The sequence below is a fragment of the Heterocephalus glaber genome, unplaced genomic scaffold (assembly GCF_053883595.1).
Source record: "Heterocephalus glaber isolate CG9 unplaced genomic scaffold, H.glaber_assembly_v1.0 deba00001429, whole genome shotgun sequence".
Classification (NCBI taxonomy): domain Eukaryota; kingdom Metazoa; phylum Chordata; class Mammalia; order Rodentia; family Bathyergidae; genus Heterocephalus; species Heterocephalus glaber.
In genome coordinates, this window is record NW_028258294.1 from 2,901,353 (window position 1) to 2,924,111 (window position 22,759).

A 22,759-nucleotide genomic window follows, 5' to 3' on the forward strand; every position below is an offset into this window, starting at 1 on the left:
AAATATTTGAACGGTCATTTCTTCAAATAAAACATACACATGACTGATAAGCACGTGAAAAGATGCTCAACATCATCAGCCATTAAAAGAAATACAAATCAAAACCTACCCCAGAAAAATGTAGGAATGATAAAAAATATATAATAATAAATGCCAATTAGAGTATAGAGAAATTAGAATAAACTACTGGTAGGAATTTAAAGTTGGTTTAGAAACTGTGGGAAAATTTGGCAGTTCCCAAAAAATTAAACATAGAGTTACCATATGAATCAGTAATTCTACCCCTAGGTGTAGACCCAGGTTAATTCAAAACAATGTCCATACAAAAATCTGTACACAAATGTTTGCGGCAGCATTACACATAAGTCAAAAAGTAGAAACAACCCAAACACTCAACATACAGTCTATGGATAAACAATATATAGTACATATATCCACGCAATGGAGTACTATACGGCAATACGAAGGAATCACTTCTTGGCCTTTTGACTAAGATCAAGTGTAGCAATGAAAAGGAACGGAGTGACAAGGGATGCTACAACACGGATAAACCTTGAAAAGATGATGTTAAATAAAAGATGCCAGTAACAAAGGCCACATGTTGTATGGTTTCATTCATTTAAAACCTCCAAAATAGGAAAAGGTACAGAAAGTAGATTAATAGTAACCCAGGTGTTGGGGAGAGGGTATATGAGCAGTGCCTGCTAAGGAGTATGAGAATTCTTTAAGTAGTGATGAAAATATTTTAGAACTGTAATGACGGCTATACAACTTCATAAATTCACTAAGTCGCTGAATTATTCAGCGCATCCACTTTGCAATGTTTGCCTAGAATTCTAGACCAAAATGGTTTACTAATAATTAAAATAATTATTGAAAATATTAGCAAATAGTAAAAGTTGCGTTTTCTAAAATCAATCAACATATACACTCTATTTGAGATTTTCCCCCAAAAATGTTGCATTTAAAATTTCAGTAAAAGCAATGATTTTAAAAAAAGAAAAATGCAATATACAAATGGGCTCACTGCCTAATGATCCATGTCTGCTTTTATCCACAATCTAGTTAACTCTTCTTTCCAATTTTAACAATTTATAACTTCCCTTATACTCTTCCCATATGTCAGCCAAATAACCCTTTCCATGCCTTGAAAATATTTTATGCTTTATTTACATGCTCATTTAATCATTTGGAATGTCCTCCCCCATGGGAACATGTAAATTCTACCTACCCTCCAATGTTTGAAATGCCACCTTCTTTATGAAGCCTTTCCTGATTTTTCTCCTTCAGTTAGGATAAGACTGGAACTTAATTACATATTTTTGTACCTATACATATCTGTCTTAGTTACTTTTCTCTCGTTGCTGAGACAAAATACCTGACACCCAAAATTAAAGGGGAAAAGGTCTATTTAACTCACAGTTTGTAGAGGTTCCAGTCCATAGGTGGCTGTCACCAAGGCAGAGTGGTGTTGCAGAGGAAAAACAATTCATTGCACACAGAAGACAGCAAAAGCAGCAATGAATGACCACAGCTCTTTCTATCTCTTATATTTTATCCAGGCTACTTAGAAGAGGTAGCATTCACACTCTTAATCCTAGTCTCCTTGAGCCTAGCATTGCATCATGAATCGATACCAATGTCACACACTCTAGATACAGTCACCTCTGAAAAATCCTCACCTATGATTGCATGTGACTTTAGGGGGTCATCTAGACAAAAGCCACAATAGTATCTTAAGAATTTCTTAGTAATCCTTTCCTTAATTATATGTGCACTAAACAATGAGTCCCATAATTATAATCTGTATGAAAATTCTAACATGTACCAGGATACATCAGTTCTAATCCTCACAACAACCTTCAAGGTAGATGTTATTATTCTCCTCTTAAAGATGAAAAAACCCCAAGATTTGGAGAGTTTGAATCATTTGTTCAAGGTCTACCAAGAAGTAGAAAGTTTGAGGTTTGACACTTGCATCTTTGGCAGTATCTCTGCTTCCCAAAAATTGTTTTCTACAGAGCCTGGTACATAATAGGTTTTCAAAGATGGTTCACTGAACAACTAATCAGAATGAACCAAAAAGTCACTTATTTTGAGCATAGGCCTTAGATTCAGACTTACCTTGGTTCAAATTTCAACTTCCTCACTTTCAAATTGAGCTGAAGTAAATTGCTGAATCTCAATCCCAATTTCCTCATTTATAAAAAGAAAAGATTATAATTTTAGATGACTGGGCTCATACAAGGATTAAATAAGGCAAGAAACATCAACATTCTTAGCAAATCATAAGAGCTCAATAAATGTACATATTCCTTTTCATATTCTTTTTCCCTTGTCCCCTGTGTTCTACTTACAGCAGCTTAATTGAAAGAACTTGTTTTATGAGTTCAGCAAATTTGTTTGAGTTCAACAACCCCCTTGGATGATTGAATTACAATGAGATTATATTACTAAATCAGACATTATAAATAGGGCTAATCATATACCTTTAGGTGGTCAGGAGCCAAAATTAAATATATGGTAGATGTGGATTTCGTGAGTTATTCTTATCATAATTAACTATGTGATATTTATAATTCTAAGTACATTGTTGATCAAGTTTGCATCTCAATTTTTGCATCTATTAAAAAGGGATAAAACTATCTATCTTACAACAGGGCTTAATCTGATTTAATCTGTGTCAGTGGTTCAACAATGTTTTAGCAGCAGAGCCTTAGGGTTATTTTATGGAATTTCAAAATGTGCTTGACATTATCTTGATCCCAAAAGCAGAGAAAGACCCAACCGAAAAAGAGAACTACCAGCCAATCTCCTTAATGGAGATAGATGCAAAAACCCTCAATAAGATACTGGCAAACAAAATACAGAGGATCATCAAGAAGATAGAACACCCTGACCAAACTGGATTCATCCCAGGGATTCAGGAATGGTTCAACATATGTAAATCAATAAATGTAATACACTATATTAATAGAGCCAAGGACAAAACCATATGATTATCTCAATAGAGGCAGAAAAAGCATTCAACAAAATCTAACACCCATTCATGATAAAAACCCTACAGAAATTGGACTAGGTGGTCTTTATCTCAACCTGATAAAAGCCATCTACAAAAAACCAATAGCCAACATCATACTAAACAGTCAAAACCTGAAATCTTTCACACTAAAATCAGGAACAAGATAAGGATGTCCACTATCACCAGTCCTGTTCAATATAGTCCTGGAAACATTAGTGACAGTAATTAGACAAAAAAAAAAGAAATAAAAGGAATACAGATAAGAAAGGAAGAAATTAAACTGTCATTATTGTAGATTACATGATATTCTCCATATAGAAGGCCCCCAAAAATCTGCCGAAAGACTCGTAGACTTAGTAACCAGATTTAGTAGAGTAACTGGATACAAGTTCAACACTCAAAAATCAATAGCCTTCTTCTACACAAACAACAGACTTACTGAGAGAGAAACTGAGGAAACAATTCCTTTCACAATAGCATCCAAAAAAATGAAATATCTAGCAATCAATCTAATGAAAGAAGTAAAAGCCCTCTTCTTTGAAAACTACAGAACTCTGAAAAAAGAGATCAAAGACGTTATCAGAAAAATGGAAAGATATCCCTTGTTCCTGGGTAGGAAGAACCAATATAGTGAAAATGGACATACTTCCAAAACTGCTATATAGATTCAATGCAATCCTGATGAAATCCCAAGAGCATACTTTACAGAACTAGAGAAAACAATCCAAAAATTCATATGGAACCAAGAGATTCAGAATAGCTAAAGCAATTCTAGGCAACAAAGAGAAGGCAGGGGGTATCATAATCCCCAACTTGAAACTATACTATAAAGCTACTGTGATGATTAAAAAAAAAAAAAAAAAGCATGATACTGGCAAAGAAACAGACCTGAGGATCAATGGAACAGCTTAGAAGATGAAGAAACAACTCCAGACATTCTCAGCCGCCTCATCTATGAAAAAGGAGCCAAACACCCTCACTAGAGAAAAGACAACCTCTTTAACAAATGGTGCTAGAAAAACTGGGTCTCAACTTGCCAAAGATTAAAATTAGACTGATATCTTTCGCCACGAACTAAACTAAAATCAAAATGGATAAAAAATCTAAATATTATCACTTCTTGGCCTTTTGGCTAAGATCGAGTGTAAAAATCTAAATATTAAAACAGAAACACTAAACCTGCTGCAAAATAGGTTAGGTAGCACTCTTGAAGACATTGGCATAGGAAAAGACTTTGTTAATAAAAATTCAGTTTCACGGGAACTAGCACAAAGAATCAACAACTGGGGGGCTGGGGATTTAGCTCAGTGGTTCTGCTGCCTGTCTTCTAAGCATGAGGACCTGAGCTCAATCCCCGGTACCAAAAAAAAAAATTGTGTGAAAAAAAAAGAATCAACAACTGGGATCTCGTCTTATTAAAAAGCTTCTGCACAGCAAGAGAAACCATCAACAGGGCTAAGAGAAAAATCTACAATATGGGGAAAAATTTTCACCAGCTGTTCCTCAGACAAAGGACTACAATCTAGAATATATAAAGAACTTACAAAAATCAGACCTCCCAAATTTAAAGACCATACAAAAATGGGCATCTGAAATGAACAGATATTTCTCAAAGAGAAAAAGCAAATAAACATATGAAAAAATGTTCCACATTACTGCATCTGAAAGATGCAGATGAAAACAACACCGATATTCCATCTCACTCTAGAAAGAATGGCTGCTATCAAGAAATCAACCAACAACAAATACTGGTAGGGCTGCAGGGAGAAAGTAACCCTTCTCTCGGGCTGGTGGGAGTGTAGACTGCTGCAACCACTATGGAAATCAGTGTGGAGATTCCTCAAAGAACTGGAATTAGAGGTTTCATTAGCTATTCCCCTGCTGGGTATCTCCCTAAGAGATTTAAAAGCATCACCACAGTGATACATGTGCACCCATGTTTATAGTGGCACAGTTTGTAATAGATAAATCTTGAAAACAGTCTAAATGCCATCAACTGATGGCTGGATAAAAGAAGATTTTTTTTTAATAAAATGGAGTACTACTCAGCAATAAAGAATGATAAACTAGAGGCACTTATAGCTAAATAGCTGCACATTGAAGCCATACTCTTACGTGAAATAAATAGGATGCATATGTGTAAATACCAAATAGTTACTCTGGTGTGAGAAACTGCAATAGTAAATGAAGACCAAAATGTATAATTGATAATGTAAAATAGGAAGAAAAGTTCCAAAAGGGAAGGGGAAGTAGGGAGGAGGTGGGGGAAAGGAAAAAAGGGAAGGAAAAAATATGAGAAAAGAAGGAAAAAACAGAAACAAAGTTTGTGTAAATAGGAAGGGGTGGGGGGGTAAAAGGGAAGGAAGAGAATTGGGGAAAAAACAAGAACCAAGATAGGTCATGTACAGGTACAAATTCCCAATGATGAATGTGATCATAACATATACCTAAAATGCACCAATAAGTTTAATGAAATAATAAAAAAATTTTAAATGTGCTTGAACAGGAGATGAGAGGATCTGAGCATCCATGGCTAAAGCACACTACTGTGCTCCACAGTCAACTCTTTGCTGATCAGCAGAGGATGGAAGGCATAGCAGACAGGGTCTCATCCTAAAGGGGTAAGAAGTTATTTCCTCCCAAGTTTTACACAGCCCTCTATCAAAATAATGGAAAAGAAAATCAGAATGAAAAATACACATGAATTTTTTTATGGAGAAGACCTATATAAGGGAACTACAATCTAATAATAACCACCAGAAATCAAAAAGTGATCTGAATCTCCCATACAAGATTTAACCAAATTTTTAAAATAAATATTTTAGCCTGGTCACATCAGTAAACTCATCATGCTCTCATTTCTAAATACCATTTAGGCAAGTTGTACTAATACTGTGAAACTAATTAATTTAAAAGCTATTTTCTTCCTCTGAGGTCAGACTGGATTTTTTTGTGTATTAAATTCTTTTATTGGTACATTGTAGGTATACAACACAATTACATTTCTCATTGGGAATTGTACCTTTACATAATGCATCTTGGTTCTTATTTTTTCCCCATTCCTAGCCCTCCCTTCACACCCTCCACCCTTCCCTATTTACAAAGACTTTATTTCCATTTTTTCCATTTCTCAGCATTTTTCCTTTCCCTTCTTTCCTTTCCCCTGCCCCTCCCACTACCCCTACCCCTTTGGACTTTTTCTTCCTATTTTACATTATTGATTATTCATTCTAATAATTGGTACATTTTAGGTATACAACATAATGACATTCATCATTGGAAATTTGCACCTTTACATAGTCTCTCTTGGTTCTTACTTTTCACCCTTGCCCAGCCCTCCCTTCAACCCCTCCAGTCCTCCCTATTTACAAAGATTTTGTTCCTGTTTTTCCATTTTCTCATATTAATCCCATTCCCTTCTATCCTTTCCCTAGCCCTCCCACTTCCTTCCCCTTTGCCCCTTTTCTTCCTATTTCACATTACCTATTATACATTTAGTCCTTATTTACACTTTCAGTTCCTCATACCAGAGAAACTATTCGGTATTTACACATGTGTGTCCTATTTATTTCACTTAAGAGTATTCCCTCAATGTGCATCCACTTAGCTATAATTGTCTCTAATTTCTCATTTTTTATGGCTGAGTAGTACTCCATTTTAGAAAAAAAATACATTTTCTTTATCCAGTCTCCAGTGGATGGGCATTTGGGCTGTTTCCAAGTTTTAGCTATTACAAACTGCACTGCTATGAACATGGGCGCACATATATCACTGTGGTATGATTCTTTTAATTCTTTGGGGAAGATCCCCAGCAGTGGAATAGGGGGGTCAAATGGGACTTCCAGTCCTAGTTCTTTGAGGTATCTCCATACTGATTTCCACAGTGGTTGCACCACAGACTGGATTTTTGATAGAACCCAGAAAAAAATAGACAGTTATAGAAATAATGAGTGCTCTGAACAGATGAGGAGAGAAAACTAAACTCCTCAGAATAATGGAAAAATTTAAATTCTTAATGGAGAAGAGATGCAACAACTAAGTCACTCAATAGATAATAGTTCCACTTTATCCACTCCACATTCCCTGAAGATTGACATGTATTACTACCATATAGTACTAATAGGCACTGAGATGCCAGAATTTACCCTCAAGGAAAATAGACTTTCAATGGAGAAGTCTTTGTGCATATGCTTTCTTTGAAAAACAAACAGAAATGTAATTGATTATTGACTATTTCACTTCTTAAATTCTGTGATTCATAGAAGGCAATACATATTGAAGACAATACAGCTCAGTGAAAGAATCGCAGGCTTTGGAATCTGAAACATCTGCTCTAACTTTCCAACTGTGTGATTTCAGATAATAAAAACACCTATATGCCAACTGCCATTCTAACCATTTTAATATGTTACATTGTTTAACTCTCATAAAAATTCTGTATGTTGGCATTACTATTGTTCAGCCACTTTAAAGATGAAAAAATTTATGGTTGCAAGATGAAGTAACTTGATCAAAATTTCACCACCAGTCAGTGAAAGAACTAGGACCTGCGTACAGAAATCTATCTGCAGAAAAAGCAGTTCTGTTTCACCACAGTAAGATCAGATGTATTTCTTCTGAATTTTTTTTCTTTATTGTCCATTCTTTGACTGTAAAATAGGATAAATTCAAAGGGCCATTTTTAGAGTAAATAATATATGAAAAGCAAAGTTCCTTACACATAGTAGGTACATAATGAATAGATCCTTTATGTGAGCACTAACACAGATCATGCCATACGGTTTAAAATCAAAGCAGCCTATCACACCATTGTTCCAGTTTGAAATATAGATATTGAACTGTCTTATACTCAGCCCATATTTAAAAGTCACCCTGATTCCCTTGGTCCCAACTTTGTCTACTTCCCTGCATGATGTGCAGACATGCTCTTTTCTTCATTAAATAATTGGATTTTTCTAAAAAGAAGGGGGGGCTTATCTTTTTATTTATGCCTCTGACAATTACCTTCTCCAATACAGTGTCTACCACAAACAAGATATTTAATACTTATGGAAGAGAAAAAAAGAAAGAAAGAAGAGGGGCAGGTGGAAAAGAAAGGGTAATACAAAATGGACCAAAAACCAACTAAAAAACAAAAGCTAACATGAAGACTATGTGGAGGCTAAGGATGTAGCTCAGTGGTACAGCACTTGCAAAATCAGGCCCTGTCTTAGTGAAATATATTTTACTTTTGTAAAGAACATTACAGAGCACATCAACTACTACAAAGTATACTTAACTTTTTAATAACATTTCATTATCATAGTATCAGGTTGTTCCAATAAAGAAAATATAGTGTGGTATTTTAGCTCAGAATTATTTATTGTCTAGAAATCCAACAATACTTTTGGACAAGGAGAAGTTCTCTTGATTTTTCTGAAAAATCGGTGCTATATTTGGTTTTCTCATTTAAATACAGCAGTACTAGTGGGCTCTCAATTTAATTGTACTCAATGTGTAACATTTTCAAATAAGTTTGACTCTAAGCCTTGTCAGCTGCCAGACAACCATTCTGTGTCTGACAGCTGTGGATGATGAACAGCAAGACTAATGTAGCTGTCAGGAAGCCAAATACTTTGTTTATGACCTCAATAGAGAATCAATGAATATCAGCTAATTTCTGACCACCATGTGCAAAAGGGCATCCTCTTACTCTGTTTAGCCAATCATGTTTGAAGAGCAACATAATACTCTGAGTTCAATAAATCTGGAATAGAAAGTATAAAATCTTGTGATCTTTAAAGTGGGAATTCTAGGGGAAGAAATCTATATCACAGCCCAAGACAAGTTACTTTCCCTGGCCTCTACTGTTTTTCCAAAGTTCAGAAAACTATAATATTTATATACTTAAAGATGGTTTAAAAATAAGTGAGGTAGTACATGTTAATTAACTTGATGTAGCCATTGCATAATGTATACATATATCAAAACATCACATTGTACAGCATAAAAATATACACCTTTCACTTGCCAGTTTTAAAAAAAATAAATGAAAGAAGTCTGATTAAAAAGCATTCATTCATCAAAACCTCTTTCCAAACCAGTGGGCATGGCAATAGGCAATTTCAGATGAATAGAATGAAGCTTTGGAAGCTAAAGAAACACACAGCGGGAGAGTGACAGAAAAAGACAACACTAGTGTCCATGCCATCTGCAACAGATGTCAGGGCCTGACCCTGCCAAAACACATTGCAATGTGTGAACATCTCTAGTTTAGCACTAAAGATGGTTAAAATAATTCTTAAGCTCTCAAAAAAGCTGACAAAAATCTAACAACATTCAGTCATTATTTTATTACTCAAGACATTTACTGAGCAAGAATAAATCATTGACTAAATTCCAGCAATTCAAGGACAGAATAAGTTAATTTCCATATTCTCACAATTCAGTGTGAGACAGATACACAAATATGCAAGTAAAAAATGATAATAAAGAAGAGTGCTAGAATGTTTAAGAAAAGCTTCACAGAAGAGTAACACTTAAACTAGATAGAGAAACCTGAGAGAGACAAACAGGCAACTAGGAGGATAAGGATAAAGGCATAGTGTACAAATGGGCTGGCTTCAAAGAGTGAAGTTTAACATTTATGTAAAAGTTATAAGGAAAATACAGCTGGAGAAGTAGGTTAAAATCACCTTCTGAAAGGCAGAAATATTAGCTAGTGGAAATCTTTGTATACAATGATGGCATCAGCCTATTTGTTTTGGGGTAAGATTCCTCTGATAGACACATGGAAGACAGTCTGCAGTGGAAATAAGTACACATAGACCAATTCAGAAGACAATCAAAGATGTGGACCTTGAAAACACTACCACTTAATGTATTTAAAAAGAGAAGCCAATGGCGCCAGGGATTTAGCTCAGTGGTACAGTGCCTACCTCGCAAGTGCAAGGTCCTGAGTTTGATCCCCAGTACCAGAGAGAGAGAAAGAGAGAGAGACCAACAAAAGAGACTGAAGAAGAATAAGAATTTATTTATTCCAAATTGTCCAACTATTCTGATTATTTCATTATTACTGATCATCTATTATGGACCAATCATTCTTGGTACCAGGAAGGAGCAACATAAAGATTAATGTGATAGAGTTTCTGCACAAAAATTGATGTTTAATGATATCTTAGTTACTTTCCTGTAGCTGGAACAAAATCCCCAACATGCACAACTTAAAGGAATACAGGCTTATTTTGGCTCACAGTTTCAGTCCATGGTCATCTAGCTCTAAGGCAAAATCAGAATGGCAGAGAGGCATGACAGGGGAAAAGGTACTTTTAACACATGGCAGCCAGGAAAGCTGACAGGGAGACTGAAGAAAGATGCTGGGGATAAGAATGTACCCTTTCAGGTCATGCCTCCAGTGACCCACCTTCATCTGGATCACATCAGCAAAGCTACCGAACTCATCAGTGGGCAAATCCACTGATGAGTATAGTGGCCCTGTGTTCCAGTCACCTTCCATGTACATAAGAATTTTGAGGAACATTTTAGACCTAAACCATAAAATATGGGGTTCATAAACAAGTAGAAAGACAACTGCAAACTTTTGATAAAGGTACTGCAATAGAGAAGTTCACAGGGTATGAGGAGAATGCATGATGGCACCTATACAAAGGAGAATAAAGAAAACCTATTAAAAAAAGAGAAAAGAGTGGTAAAAAGTAGAGCACATCAGCACTGTCAGATGTGTGATCTCAGCACAGATGCTATTGTTTGAATATCAGCATTTATAGTCTGTATCAAGTTGCTCTGCCCAGTATAACATGTTTTATAGTTTAGATTTAAAATATTCCCCTAAAGTCTCATTGTTTAGAAATGGAGTTTTTGAAAACTGATGTATAATGGGAGTGCTACACTCATAAGTAGACTAATCCATTGATGAGTTTATGTGCTATTAAGAGTTGGGCCCAAGATGGAAGGGTGGATTACTGAGGATGACCCAGTTTTGGGCTCTTCCTTTCCTCTATGCTTCCCAGCTGCCATGTGGTAAGCAGCTTTCCTCTGCCGTGTTCTTCCACAATGCTGTTTGTACCTTGGAACCAGCCAACCATGGACTGAACCCACTGTATTCTGTGAGCCAAATAAATCTTTCCTCCTTTAAGTTGTGGATGTCAGGTATTCTGTCCCAGTGATGGAAAAGAGACTAATACAGTATGTAGACTCTTAACCCTCAAAATATTTTCAGTGGTCACTTTATGTGTTATATTAGAGAGTATCATACAATAATTGAGGCATGTCTAAGGGAGTATAAGTAGGAAAACAACTCTTATTATATAGTTTCTACATTCAACCCTATGAAAATTTTAGAGATCTTCCAGCAGTCAGAGGTTCCTAGAAAATCTTTTAAAATGCTATAGAGGGGCTGGGGATTTTGCTCAGTGGTTCTGGCGTCTGCCTCACAAGCAAAAGGTCCCAAGTTCGATCCCTGGTACCAAAAAAAAAAAAAACTTCTATAGAAATTTTAATGTTCCCTCCAGCCAGACAAAAAATGGATAAAGGGGAAAACAATGTCTAACATAATAGTTTAAAAAAACTTGTTGAATTTCTTGAATGACCTTCTATTTGGTCAGATATTGAGCATTCTCTGAGAACTGAGTATGCAGCCAGACAGGTTATATGGTGTAGCACTGCTTTGTATCATTAGACTAGTTCTCAGTCCCAGGTCTGCCACTTATATGCCAGATATTAATGTTTAATTTTGTAAAATGAGTGATTTAAATAGGAAGCTATAACACTCTATGGCTCAATGAATCTAACATATAAAGAAGTAACAGTCTCTAAGGAATAAGCAACTAAAAAACAAAAATGTACAGCACAACCAAGAAGTCCCTACACATAATATTTTATCTTTTGTGAGTTATTTGTTTAATAACAATTCCATCTAATAACATTTAGAAAGTTAAAAACCACTAAAGAACATAGCAGAAAATTAAAGTTTCTACATAGAATGGAGAAGAGAGTGCATATCAGTTCTAAGCAGCACACATGCTTTATTTTGTGTGTGTGTATAGTAATATAATTAATATGTATTGAATGCTTACCATCTGCCAGACACTATACTAACAGACTACTTACCTCTATAACAATGGAATGAAGTAGTTATTATTCCTATTTTATAGATAAGGAAACCGAGGTAGCTCATTTGAGGTTACAGAGATAATCACTGTCAATAATAGTTTCAAACACAATTTACCTGAATACACAGCCCACATCCTTTACCATTCCACAACACTGAACAAAAAATTATGGTAAATACTAAGGAAAAGACTTAATCCAAAATTGTACCAACATATTAAAAATCATGTTTAATGAATCAGAGAAAGGCTCATGAAGGAAACAGATCCAAAGGTATGATTTAAAGTCAAATATTAAGAGGTACTACCACAGTACAGATTTCAATGATCCAAGTGCATTTCATTTTCACAGGGAAAAATAGTTAAATTAGACATACTCATTTTAGGTCAACAGTTATCATCTAATCACAGCAGTAAATTGACGTTCATAGATCATAGGTAATACTGAGTTTCCACACAATTTATTCTTCAATTGCAGAGTTACACACCATTTATAAAGAGTGTCAAACCTCAGATTCTGAATGGGAAACCTGCTCATGACACTATTTGACAAATATATAGAAATGTCTATGATGGGGTATGAGAAAGCAGATGAAAGTGTAATAGATTCTTTCTAATGGAAACAATGAGAGAAAAAAAGAACTAAAAAAAATAAGGTGTCTGTAGTAGTTGAGATAAACATCACTAAGAAAAGGAAGTCAAGCTGCACATGAAAATCTGAGAGTCAGCATTCTAGGGAAGCAGAAAAAAATCTCAAAGGAATTCTTAAAACCCAAAACAAATTAGAATACTGAAAGCACTCTCAAAAGCACTGGACAACCTATCAAAACTGAATCTTCTTAAGCCCCAGCAGCTGCTGTGATGTGTCATCATGTTGCTGAGACAGAAGACCCAATTACAGTTTTAGTGGCTAAGCTATAAAGATACTATGACTAGTGAGAGCCAGGGGAAAAAATGCTGAGATTCAGGAAAACTATTATATAAGAAGAAGAAGAATCAGCATGATTTTTAGTCATTCATTCTTCAACAGATATTTATTGAGGCCACTGTTCTGGAAAACAGAAACACAGTAAGGTGAATAAAATAAAAATTTCTCTTATAGAATTTATATTCTGGTCCAATAAAAAATTTTTAAAGGTGAAATATATATTATAAAAGATAGTGCTAAAAGCTATGAAAAATAGAAGAGCTGCTATTCCTTCTTAAAGAATAATGCTTAAAGCTCAGGCTCTAGAATAAAACTTGAGTTTAAATCCTGCCTCAACTACATACAAGCCCATGTTTTCCTCCTATGTAAAAGTGGCCTAAGCCTACATTTTCTCCTATGTAAAATAAAAGTCAAAAAACGTGTTCATCAACTGCTACATATGTGCCAGTCCCTGTTCTGTTTTATCTTATATTGGAATTCCCCAAAATACAGGCCAACACATCAGCTTTTCTTAGGGAAAAACAAGAACAACATCAGAGGAGTCAGGAAGCAGCACAGACAAGGAAAGGCAATCTATAAAGGACATGTAACCAAACAGCCAAAGCAGTGGACAACTAGACCTTAATTACACAAGGAAACTCTGGGAATCAGGCTAGAACCCAGAATTGTCCCACCCAGGGAGCAAAATGGAGATGGAATATTTGCACTCAAAGACAGGTCAGTCAGAGGTTTAGGCTGCGCCTGAGAGGTACAGTACGTATTCCCAAGCACTTTATGCCTATTCTTGTCCTTCATGAGTGGAATGGCCTTTTATGGTTCTTAAAAAAGCCCTCCAGCATAAACAGAATGCACACATTGGCTATTGGAAATCTCCTGGAGTGCACTGACACAGTCTGAGGGACAAAAGTGGGGCACTGACAGCCATGTCTCTATATCCATAAAAGGAAATAATACTGACAATGTATTCAGAAAATGTTAATACTGATTACTTCTGAATGGCAAAAGTTATGCATTTTTATTTTCTTTTTTGTACACCTTTTAGTCTTTAAAATTTTGAAATAAATATTACTTATAGAATAAGATATCTGATATATAATACTGCATCATATCTGTTTCTTAGTGAGCTCCTAGAACAATAACTTGATAAAGAATAGAGATTATTATTATTATTTCAATTTTACAAAGAAAAATTAGTATTTGAGAAACTGAATGCATTGCTCAAAGTTGCACTAGTAGTTATTGGTCAAGAAGGATTATATATGTGATGATTCTATTATTTTTTACTAACCATAGACTACATTGAATATACATATCACCTAAGTCAAATTCTTTATCTTTCAGTTGAAAAAAAATAGGATAAAGCATGATTAGCCTCAGAATACACAGAGAAAAAAGAAGACTCTAGGCCAGTGGTGGTGAACCTATGGCACATGTGCTGCAGCAGGCTGTTTGAATCATCGAAAGCTCTAAAAAGTTCACCATCATTGCCCTAAGCCTTCTGAGTCCCATATTATATAGGATGTGGTTCACACAAATTATATAGAATCTTAATTCAAGCACTTGGAATCTACACCAAATTGCCTGGGTTTAGAGGCTCCCAGAGCCACTTTAGTTGTGTGACCTTGGGCAGTTTCGCCTCTTTAAAATAGGAAATATTACTTTTATACACACAGACTAGTTATGATTGTTATATAACTGTTTGCTATTATTACCGGTGCAAATGTCATATTGAAGGAAGAAAAAAATGGATAGAGACAAGAAATTGCCAAAGAGTAAACAGTTAGATAGACTTTGGAACAAAAATGTTTTAACATTTATAGTGTAGTCCTGCTTATATGATAAAGATTACTGGAACTACTTTCCACAGTTATGATTAAGATTGTCAAGAATAATGTCAATAGGATGCAACATACAATTTTTGAAAATAAATACTGAATGTTGACATCTGTGATGGAATATAACAAGATTCTATCTTGGAGCCAAAAGATACAACTTGATCCTAGGTCAGAATGTTTATGTGGATGGGTATAGAATGGTATAGAGCAGTGGTGGCGAACCTACGGCACACGTACCACAGCAAGCTGTTTGTGTCACTGAAAGCTCTAAAAAGGTTTGCCATTACTGGCACAGAGTACTTGCACCTTTTGTTCTCAACAGCATTAATATAGATATGCTCAAATAAATTCCCACTACACCATTGGGTGACATGTTACACAGGAGTGAGAAGTTGGCAAGTTAATAAAATCAGAGAAAATTGTATATGAAAAGGAACAAGGTAGAAGAAGCATTTTTCTCCCACTGTCAGAATCAGAACTTTATTTTTTTATATTAAAGATGCACTTCATTTCACCTTAAAAGTTAAAGAGCTGCCTTGAGCAAGATATACCAAATGCAATCTTCATGAAATGTAATATTAACAACTATAAATTATGTATAAATCAGGACGGCCAGTAGCCCATAAGGTACTTCTGAGCAATCTTAAGAAAGATATCTCTTCCTTAAAAGAATTTACTTTCATCTGTTTAGAAGTTGTCATAATATAATGATTTCTTGTCTATAACTAGATACTTTACTACCATCTACCAAAAAAATTTAATTAATATACAAATTTAAACTGTATATATGATATTAGTGGTGTCCCCTAGGGTTGTGTAGTACAATCGTTACAACCCACCAGCAGCTAAGGTGTATTTAACGAGTATTTGTTATAAAATGCACTGTGATATATGCTGAAAATGTAGTCTAAGAAAATATAGTGTCGGCCCTCAAGAAGCTCACAATCAAAGAAACAGTTATACTATCATGTAGTAAGTACTGTGCTACAGGGAAAGGATTCCTAACCTGGCTGGAAAGAATCTATTTTAGATTTGCCCATACTTTAATGGCAGCGATTATAAAAACTAAAACAGCAAGCCACAATCATTTGGAACAGGTTGTTGCTCATTATTGTCACTCTTGGCTTCAGGTGAGCGAAGCTTTCATCTGAAGAAAATGAAGCCAGAGCATAGTTTTCTTCCAGAACCAAACTCTTATAGTTAGTGGACCTGGCAGGAGGGCACAGATTATTTATCCCACTGGAAAGAGGAAAAAATGGAGGGAAAGTGAAAGCAAAGGAGTTAAGAGAAGCAGAACACAGGAAAGTAAAAATCTGAAGAGAATCAAAGGGGGATTAATAGTGGGAAAGAAGAGAAAGAAATGGCATGACCCTTGCAGCTCTTTTCAAAATGGTACAGTAACATAACTCATTTGATTTCATTAATAATTTCACAATCTAATGAGTGGCACAAATTTTACCTAATTGTAATGGTCAGTAACATTCAGTCCTATGTATACATCCACATCTTTGGTTTTTTTTGGTACTGGGGATCGAACTCAGGCCCTTGTGCTTGCGCAGAAGGCAGCGAAACCACTGAGCTAAATCCCCGGCCTACATCCACATCTTAAGCATGAAAATTGATAATTATCCTGCCAATAGTTATATCTGTAAAATGACAGGTGATAAATCTGTTCTTTAGTTAATGGGAACAAAAAGTAGTGTTGAAGAAAATACTAATTTCAGCTTCATAGAGGAAATATCCAGGTAGGAATATGAGAATTCTAACACAACAGGCAGCTCTAATTATAACCATTTAAGAAGGATAAAAATACAAAGCAATTGCTCATTCATACTCCTATACATAAGAAAAAGCCCTCTACTTCTATACTTCTGACTGTAGTGCCTTTTCCTGTTCTCCAAATTTATGTAAATTTGAATATTTCAAGGCTAAAACAAAAAGACTCCCTCCCAAATCTATTCCATTTTCCCCACTGTGTAGCACCAATGTGCATTAGGTAATTGAACACAGACTCAGTCTGAGCTTGGATTAGCCTAAATTATCCCGTTCTATTCCCTTTTCCAGGGTAAGAAAATCATTCTTGTTATTTCCCTGAAGATATTTTTTAGTTTGGGATGAGTATATGTCCTAAGATAGCTCAGGAGGACTGAATGAAATGATTTTCAGCCATTAGCTGCTGAGAGGGAGCCTTTCTTTTTTGTTGGAACAGAAAAGCACGCAGCCCCCACTGCCCCAAGAGGTAGCAGATGAGACCATGAGGAGAATGGCCTTATGATGACACAACACTGTGGACGGCAGGGCAGTGAGACAAAGGCACCTGGATTCCTGATAATATGCTTGGCTCACTGAATAAAACAAACCTGAAACCAGCCCTGTTGATGTCCAGTCAGGCAAGTCAATATATTTCCTTGCTGTTAAAACCGATTTGCATTGGATTTTCTATTACCTGAGGCTGAAAGCATCTAATTGAAATAAATTCCAGAAATTAGGCATTATTGCTCTCCTTTACATACATTCTCCCACAGAGAGTGAGGCACAAGATATTTTTTCATTAAGTTTATTGGTACAATTTAGGTATATAATACAGTTATATTTATCATTGGGACCTTGTACCTTTACATGAAATGGATGCACATTGAGGCTATACTCTTAAGTGAAATAAATAGGACACAAGATATTATTAATCTAAGAGAGTTTGAAGTAATTTGCTTCAAGTTGATGAGGTAAAGAGAAGTAGACTTAAAATTCATTTGGAACCATAAGAGACCTAGAATAGCTAAAGCAATTCTAACCAACAGAGATGTGGCTGGGGGTATCACAATCCCCAACTTGAAACTATACTACAAAGCTACTGTGATAAAATCAGTATGGTACTGGCAAAGGAACAGACCTGAGGATCACTGGAATAGATTAGAAGATGCAGAAACAACTCCAGAAATGCTCAGCCACCTCATCTTTGACAAAGGAGCCAACCACCATCATTAGAGGAAAGATAGCCTATTTAACAAATGGTGTTGGAAAAACTGGATTTCAACCTGCCAAAGATTGAAACTAGACCCATACCTAACACCATGTGCTAAACTAAGATCGAAGTGGATTAAAGATATAAATATTAAGACAGAAACCCTAAACTTGCTGGAAGATAAGTTAGGTAGAACTCTTGAAGACATTGGCATAGGAAAAGACTTCATGAACAAAACCTCAGCAGCATGGGAACTAGCACAAAGAATCAACAACTGGGATATCATCTTATTAAAAAGCTTCTGTACTGCAAAAGAAACCACCAACAGAGCTAACAGACAACCTACAATATGGGGAAAAAATTTTATGAGCTGTACTTCAGACATAGGACTACTATCTAGAATATATAAAGAATTGAAAAAAAATCAGACCCCCCAAATTCAAAGACCCAATCTGAAAATGGGCATCTGAAATGAACAGACATTTCTCAGACAAGGAAGTAAAAGCAGCAAACAAATATATGAAAAAATGTTCAACATCACTGGTCATTCGAGAGATGCAGATGAAAACAACACTTGAGATTCCACCTCACCCCAGAAAGAATGGCTGCTATCAAGAAATCAACCAATAACAAATGCTGGCGGGGGTGTGGAGAGAAAGGAACCCTTCTCCATTGCTGGTGGGAGTGCAGACTGGTGGAACCACTGTGGAAATCAGTATGGAGATACCTCAAAGAACTAGGGCTAGAGGTCCCATTTGACCCAGCTATTCCCCTGCTGGGTATCTTCCCAAAAGAATTAAAAGAATCATACCACAGCGATATATGTGCACCCATGTTCATAGCGGCAGAGTTTGTAATAGCTAAAGCTTGGAAGCAGCCCAAGTCTCCATCAATTGGAAACTGGATAAAGAAGATGTGGTTTTTTTATAAAATGGGGTACTACTCAGCCATAAAGAATGAAAAACTAGAGCGACTTATAGCTAAATGGATGCATATAGAGGCCATACTCTTAAGTGAAATAAATAGGACACACATGTGTAAATACCGAATAGTTTCACTGGTGTGAGAAACTGATAGTGCAAACAAGGGTTAAAATAATTAAAATGAATAATTGATAATTTGAAATAGGAAAAAAGGTCCAAAGACAAAGGGGTGAAGGGAGGGAAAGGGGAAAGGAAAGGAGGGAAAAGAAAAACTATGAGAAAAGAAAAAATAAATGGAAATGATGTCTGTGTAAATAGGGAAGGGTGGAGGGGGTGAAGGGCGCACAGATAATGGGGAAAAAATAAGAACCAAGATACATCATGTACAGGTACAAACACCCAATGATAAATGTAAATGAACTGTATACCTAAAATGTACCAATAAAAGAACAACAAACAAAAAAATAAAGATACCACCAAAGAGAAAAAAAAAAAAAGATTCAAACCTTGATTTTTTTTTTTTCTTAACTCTAAGGTCTACATTCTTTCTATTGTGTTTCACTACTATATTTGTCTTATCAAACTAGTTAGTAAATTTCAGGACAGTAGGAGGGGCATTTCTTAAATATTTCTAGAATTCCAATCCAAAATGAGACCCTACAGTAATGATTTAGAAAGTAAAGGCTGACTTCTCAGACCTTTGTTGATGAAATCACAACAAAAGAAAGCAGAAGAAACTAAATGTTGAACATGGATATTTATAAGTATTTCTTCTGCAGCAACCTATTTATTAATTAGTAGACTGCAAGCTCCATAAGGTCAAGGGCTATCAGTTTTGTTCACTGTTGTATTTTCAGTGCCAAATAAAATATTTGAGATATAGTAGGCATCAATAAATAATTTAAAATTGAATATTAAATGAATTAAGTAGATATATTATACTTCATAAAAATTATTTTTTCCTGTAGGATCTGAGCCTCATAGGCCACCAGCAGCACCACCCTGGGCCTCCACGACTCCCACACACAGCCGCCTGCCCCCCTGCCTCTGGCCACTGGGCCACTCTGGTGCAGGGGTCATAAAGGCCATTGTTCTGAGCTCTAGAAGACAGAGCAGAAGTAAACAATAGAGAGAGGGCCTTTCTGAAGCTCCTTGATGAAAATTGAAGCCCACTGGGAAACTGAAGAAAATCTCTCCAATAAAGGCACACCAGACCACTGTAGTTGGTAAGTTTCAGGGGTCACCCTGTCCCATCAGAACCTGGACTATCTTCAGGGAAAGGGCAGCTGGAACCTGCAATAGAACCTTGCAGAGTTCAATCCAGCAGGAGGTCAGGGAGCTCAGCCTGGGCCTTGCAGCCAGAAATCAGCCTGAATCTCAGTGGATTGCTGCTGTCTTGCTGAGAATAATTGTCTTAGGTTTGCACACTGCTGCCCACATTGTCTATTGTGACAGCAGAGACACACCTGAAGGAAGCCTTTCTTTTTTTTTTTTCAAAGTTAGTTTTTTTCTTTTCTTTTTAATATTTTTTCAGATTTATTTTTTCTCTTTTTTCTTTTTTCTTTTCTTGCTCTATTACTCTCTCACTCTTGCTCTCTTGCTCTCTTGCTCTCCTATCTTGTTCTGCATCTCTCTCCCTTTTTGTTCCTGTTCCTGTCCTAATTGATTAATTTTTTCTTTCTTTTTATTTTCTTCTCTCTTTTTCCTTCTCTTGATTGTTGTTAGATTTATAGGAAAGTGAATACAGTTTCTAGCTCCCCTATTGCTGTTAATTTCTTCTGTTCTTGTCTTTGTTCTTTCATTCTGTCTTTTCCTCTTGTCTTCAACAATTTCCCAGGGTTTGCCTGATCTCCCTGTATAATCTCACTTCTAACCTTTCCCTATCTTCCTATCTATCCCTCCCTCCCCAACTCCTTCTAAGTCCTCATCCAGAAGGATATATTGAAGAGTTTATTCCCTATAAACATATTTTGGGCTGGTACTCTATTTTGATTTAATTCACATGCTTAAAGGTGGTAGATTAATAGCTACCACAAATTGTCATTTTCTAAGCTGTGCTTCATGCTATTGCTGTTGATTGTATCATTTGGGCTAAAGCATTGTAATTGATCTAATCAGTTGTCCTTCCTGATATACTGAAAACAAGATTGCCTAAGAGTTATTAGAGACTCATAACCTAAAGACCAGCTATATCGGGAAAACCTCTGAAAAGCAATCATTGAATAAAGGTTCTAACTACAAGCAACAAAAATAAGCAATACTGAACCATCAACCCAGGAATTAAACCAAAAACAGCACCAAAAATAGACATGAGAAGACACCTAAGCAAGGTGCAAATCCAGACTTCCAGATCAACAAGGGCGAATTCTGGGGGAAATGAGGTGGAAAAATCTGATAATCCACCACTTGGACATCCTGAACTGATAGCACAGGAAGTAACAAAACAGAAGATGAGGCTCTAGAAAAGTTCAACACAGAAGTAATTTCCCAGATAACTACAGAGATGGTGAGCAGAATGAAAGATATGATTAGAGCTAGCACAGGGCCAGGGATTTAGCTCAGTGGTTCCAGCACCTGCCTCGCAAGCGCAAAGTCCCAAGTTTGATCCCTAGTACCAAAAAAAAAAAAGAGAGAGAGAGAGTCTAACATAGAAAAAGATTTTAAAAAATAGATGAGCTCAGGACCATGATGGAAGACATGAATGCCCAGCATAGGAAAGAAATGGAAACGATGAATGGCCAACATAGAAAAGAAATGGAATCCATGAAACAGATTCAAACAGATATCCAGATTAAAAACTCTATTGAAAGTATTCACAGCAGAATGAGCCAATGAAGACAGAATATCAGATATAGAAGACAGGTTTGTGGTTAGTGACCATGAAAAGAGAGATCTCTTAAAAATAGTAAGGGACCATGAGAAATCAATCCAGCAGCTCCAAGATGATGCAAAGTAGAATAACATAAGACTGATAGGAGTCCACAAAAAAACAGGAGAAAGTACAAATGACATAAAAAAAAATTGTTCACAGAATTAATGACAGAAAACTTACCAAACAGAGCAAAAGAATTTGACATACAGATAAGTGAGGCATATAGGACTCCAACTAGCCATGATCAAAAAAAAATCTACACCTAGGCTATAATAGTAAGATCCAGGAAACAAAAGAGAAGAACAAAATACTAAAAGAAGTAAGAGAAAAGAAATAAATCACATACAAAGGAAAGCCCTTCAGAATCACAGCAGACTTTTCATCACAAACCCTCAAGTCAAGGAGAGCCTGGGGTGAGGTATTTCAAGCCCTAAAAGAAAAGAACCTCCAACCTAGATTGATGTATCCTGTAAAACTAACTTTCAAAATTGATGGGGAAATAAGATACTTCCACAACAAAGAACACCTGAGAAACTTCGTGGATACCAACCCACTACTCCAAACAATTCTAAACAATATCCTACAAAAAGACAATGAAGGTCACAACTCCATGAGGCCCAACAGAACAAGGTCATCAGGCAAGGCAAAAAATTAAAGGGAAGGGGGGAAATAAAAAATAAAAGAGCCAACAACAGGAAAATAACATGACAAGGATGAGTCAATACATATCAGTTATAACCATCAATGTTAATGGCCTCAATTCACCAATCAAAAGAAACACACTGGCAGAATGGATTAAGAAGCAAAATCCAACAATAAGCTTTATACAAGAAACACAATTCAAAAAAAATTCATAGACTGAAAGTAAAAGGATGGAAAACAGTTCTCCATGCAACAGGAACCCAGAAAAATCAGGGGTAGCAATCTTATTTGCAGACAAAGTAGATTTCAAACCAAAACTAATTAAAAGAGACAAAGAAGGTCACTATATTCTTGTAAAGGGAACAATCCAAGAGAAAGAGATGATGACCATAAATATATATGCACCAAATACTAATGCCCCCCAAATATACAACACAAATATTACTGGATGTGAAAAACCAAATAAGC

General features: G+C 35.9%; 1 protein-coding gene across 15 annotated transcripts in view; it reads right to left on the reverse strand.

The window, feature by feature from the left end:
* Dlg2 (discs large MAGUK scaffold protein 2) overlaps positions 1-22,759 on the reverse strand; it is a 2,046,311-nt gene that overhangs the window by 1,867,310 nt on the left and 156,242 nt on the right. The gene's annotated exons all lie outside the window — the stretch shown is intronic.